Below are 4,970 nucleotides of genomic sequence, written 5' to 3'. Positions count from 1 at the left end.
TAGAAAAAGTCATGTTCATGTCGACCTGAGTCACAGTGGGCGTTGAATTAGTTTAACATGGTAAAATTCTTGACCATCATGACTACAGATTAGCTTAAGTTGAATAGGAAAAGTCATGGTCATTTCGACCTAAGTCACAGTGAGCGTCGAAATTAATTTTAACATGGTAAAATTCTCGACCATCATGACTGTAGATTAAATTAAGTTGAATAGGAAAAGTCATGTTCATGTCGACCTGAGTCACAGTGGGCGTTGAATTAGTTTAACATGGTAAAATTCTTGACCATCATGACTACAGATTAGCTTAAGTTGAATAGGAAAAGTCATGGTCATTTCGACCTAAGTCACAGTGAGCGTCGAAATTAATTTTAACATGGTAAAATTCTCGACCATCATGACTGTAGATTAAATTAAGTTGAATAGGAAAAGTCATGTTCATGTCGACCTGAGTCACAGTGGGCGTTGAATTAGTTTAACATGGTAAAATTCTTGACCATCATGACTACAGATTAGCTTAAGTTGAATAGGAAAAGTCATGGTCATTTCGACCTAAGTCACAGTGAGCGTCGAAATCAATTTTAACATGGTAAAATTCTCGACCATCATGACTGTAGATTAGCTCAAGTTGAATAGGAAAAGTCATGTCCATTTCCACCTGAGTCACGGTGAGCGTCGAAATTAATTTCAACATGGTAAAATTCTCGACCATCATGACTGTAGATTAGCTCAAGTTGAATAGGAAAAGTCATGGTCATTTCGACCTGAGTCACAGTGAGCGTTGAAATTAATTTCAACATGGTAAAGTTCTTGACCATCATGACTATAGATTAGCTTAAGTTGAATAGGAGAAGTCATGTCCATTTCGACCTGTTTTTTTTTTTTTTTTTACTTATATCGATATCAATATCAATATATATATATATTCATTTATTTATTTTTTATAAAAATAATATTGTACAATTCACATAGTGCATAAATTCTATGTAGAATATTGTATCTTGCTCAGCGGTTCCTGGGCCTTCCCCTACCCCTCGGTCGCCCTTTGCCCCCCCTTCTTTTGCGAAGAGGGGTGGAGCCGTTCCCATGGCGACACATGGGACAGGGGTGATCGAGTGGTAGAGATACCGTGTCCTGAAGGAAGTTGCTGATGCCCAGCCCCCGAGGTCCTGCACCCGTTCCACAGAGTGGGTGCGGAGAAACGCCAGCGATGCCGCGAGGCCTCTGATGTTGTGGGCGTGGGGGGCATGGCCCGGGTCGGCCTTCCGGTGCCCTGTTGGTGGTGTCAGCTAGCCAAGACAGGAAGTCCAGAACTGTGCTAGCGGAGATGGTCACTATCGCGTGTCTCCGAAGGAAGTCCTGGAATCTCCGGTTGGGAGGGTTGTTGGATCTGGATGACGGTCGGGACCGTAGCGAAGACGCGGTCTGTCGCTTCCTGGTCGAACAGACCACGGGAAAGGGGAGCTGCTCTCACCACGCCCCGGCGAGCTATCTCCGGGGCCGACCGCGCTGCAGACTGACGAGCTGCCAGACGAGCCGCGGTGAAGGCCCTCGCTGCTGGGGGTAGGGCTGATGACGCCATGTTGGCTGTACCCTCTGCCACGGTAGAGAGTGCCGCCAGGGTGTCTCTGCATACAGAAAACACGCGAATCAAATTAGTAGGGCGAGAAGGATCCCGATCCCCGGAGGGTGTAATAAAGTCACATCGCTCAATTGTAGAACGTATAACATATGCGAAGCCGAGGTCGTTTCCGAACGACCTCGTCCTCGGGCGCTAGTCAAGAGGCTCCGTCCTGGGTGAAGACGCTACCCGAGCGTCTCTCGCCAGGACAGGTCTGGACCCTCTATAGATTGAAATATCCCACTCACCTCAATTCTTCCCGCGGGAAGTCCTCAAAGCTCGTGGCGAGCGTCGTCAGCCAGTTCCTCATCATCGCCATTGCCGTGACGGTCGAGATGGTAGAGGCAAGGTCTTGTCTGGTCGAGGCCTCCGTCGTCAGCAACTTAGCCTCCGGTTCACTAAGTTGCTGGGGGAGGGCGGGGTCCCTGCCCGAGTGCCACAAGCAATCGCGCAGGCCCTCCGGCGCGAAGGGTGGTGGCAGGACGACGGGGAATGATGAAGGGATATGCCGTCGAGGAGGAACCGTCTTGGGTTGGTCTTGGGCCCGCTCGAGAGCAGGGATGTCTAAGGCTTTCTCCCCTTTCTCCTGCGGGAACCAGGCGTTTGGGGAGAGTGCTACCGCCGGTGAGTCCCCCGACCTGTCGACAAACATATGCCCATCAGGGTTTAAACGAGGGTTCTCCAGGAGAGCACCTAATGCGTCCAGAGTGTTAGAGGTGGAAATCCTGGAGGGCGTGGAGGCCGGGGCGGAGAGGGGTCGAATCTTATATAGAACCTTAGCCCCCTCCGCGTCGTTGGCCCACTTTAGGATAACGTCATCTCTCCTCCTCCAGCCCTCCAGTAGCGAGTAGTCGGGAGACCAGGCCACTAGCTTGTGATCTTCTCCAAACGAGTACTCCCAGGACCGGGGAAGGTCACACCATGAGAAGGGGTGAACTCAAGAGTCCGTCATGGTAGGAGGATAAGGTAAAGAAGAACTGTAGTGGTCCTCCACCCCGTCCAACCCGACGGACGTCTGATTGGGGGGTTCCTCCTGAGAGGGGCCTTCTAGTCCTATACCTGTCGCCGGCACGGAGGGGCGGAGGGAAGGACCAGGAGGGAGAGTGGGAGGGGGGGCTAGAGCCGTAGGTTCAATAGGAGGTTGCTCTGGAGAGGGGTGCGTTATGATTTGCGCGGTCTGAAAGGCCGGATAATGTGATAGGGCCGATTCAAGGACGGGGCCTATCAGGGACGGAAGGAGGGCAGCCACTTGGGCAGCCAGAGTTCCCTCTCCCCTCGTTTCGTCCCCCGGCTCCCTGCCCTTGTGGGATTTACGGCGAGGAAAAGGAGAGCGAGGAAGGGAGGGTGAGTTGGGGGGGTGGGTCGTCAGCGGATTTCAATTTCCGAGCTCTGCGCCATGCCTCCCGAAGAAGTTCGAGGGCGGCTAGCTTGGAACGGGTTTTGGGAGGAGCAGCACGAATCTCCTCAACCCGCGCTTTGCACACAACGCAGGCTAGGGGGTTAAAGCCAGCTTGTGAGAAACAAGGGGCATGGCGGGAGCAGAGGTCGTGGTGGCCGTCTGACGAGATCCTGGCTGTGCAGCCGGATTCCACACACAAGCGTTTGGTCTGAAAATAGAATAATGATAATCATAGAAGGGGTGTCCCAAAGGTGTCTGGACACAACACCGAAGGGGAAAAACTGCAGGAGAACAGGTAGGGCTCCCTACGAGAACACACGAGCACGAGCAGGAACCAGACTTACCGGCATGAAAAGAAGGTGGGTTGTGGAGTGACCGACTCGTCTGGTTCCGCGATGCTAAGTGACGCGACGTCCGGCTCGAGCTAGCCGGGTAAGAAGGGAGGGAATAGGGAGGGGGAGGTGGGGTCGACAATGCGCATGCCTGCACAGAGCCGGGAATTTTAAATTTCCGATGATTTTGGCGGAAAATTCAAACCACACTCAACCTTCGGGAAATGGCCATATGACCAGGAGTGTGGTATGGGATTATCGCTATAGCTTCGCTGTGCAGGTTTCTTTCAGCCGATAATGGCCTTTTTTAGACAAAAAAAATCAATTTTGGCTTCTTTTTCAAGCATTTGGCCTAAGGATATTTAGTTTGGCCTAAATTACCAAATCTGTTTTTTTTTTTTTTTTTTTTTTTTTTAGAATGTGGCTTAAATATATTCCATTTGGCTTCAGTAAGCTCATCTGATAATAGTGAGTTGAACACTGAGTCCATTTGCCACCTCCTAAGACAAAACTAATCCAAGATAAAGTCTACCATACAGTCGAGTGCCCGTATCTTTTCTTTTCTTTTTCTTTTGTTACTATGGTGATCCATGCAATTTGTCCCATTTTCTCTTATTGCACTAAGAGAAAATTAGACGAATCAGCAGTGTGATGTTGAGAGCGCACGAGATCCACGTGCAACTTTTGGCGTGAGTTTTTTGTTGTTTTTCTTATTAACTGTCTGAAGTAATTTTATGCCTCCAAACAATAGTAAGCTATGTTCATAAATAAGCAAGGAGTAGGCTACATTGGTAGGGTACTGAATATTGAAATATATCGTGTTTTGATTAACAAAATTTGCAAAATCATTTTCCATCCCACAAAAGCGTTCGTTCTGGTTGTTTATATTTATGTATAGTGGAAAAGATCGTTGACATTAAATTTTCATTAGTGTTTTTAGTGATTGTCAAGTGCTTAATTATTTAGGAGTATTTATTTTTTTCAGGTGTATGCATTTTAGAATAAGAATCATCCTGCAATCTTCAATAGCCTAAGATGCCGAAGTGGAACTGCAGTTATGACAGTGCCAGGAGGTACAGAGTTGAGTGGGAGAAAAAGTTTATGTGGGTGAAATATGCACCTGATGGCTCTGGTGAGGCATATTGTAAGTTATGTCACAGTAATCTGAACCCCAAAATGTGCTCATTACACCATGAAAAATCGGAGAAACACAAGAAGAAGACAGTATCACCAGCACTTGCACCACCAATAAATTTTCAGTCAACAGCACCCAACGATGTCAAACAGGCAGAATTGGAACTTGCTGTTGCAGTCTGCTGCCATTGCTCAACTTCCTCTGTGGACCACATTGGTGAAATGATAAAAAAGAATGGGAAAGGTAGCATCTTAGGAAAAATCAATCTTCATAGAACTAAATGTAGCAAACTGATTACGGAAGTTGTGTCCCCAACCCTTAAACAAGAACTGAAGAAGGATCTAGAAGGAGAAAAATTTGCCCTTTTAGTAGATGAGTCAACCGATGTTAGGACAGTGAAGTATTTATGTATTGCGATACGTTACTGCAGCAAAAAGGAAAAGAGAATAGTAACAGAGTTTGTTGGTCGTATTCCTGTCAATGACA

Source organism: Oratosquilla oratoria, chromosome 26 (assembly GCF_046742065.1).
Source record: "Oratosquilla oratoria isolate Oo_2021 chromosome 26, ASM4674206v1, whole genome shotgun sequence".
Lineage (NCBI taxonomy): Eukaryota > Metazoa > Arthropoda > Malacostraca > Stomatopoda > Squillidae > Oratosquilla > Oratosquilla oratoria.
The sequence above is the reverse complement of the archived record's forward strand: the minus strand, read 5'-3'. Positions refer to the sequence as shown.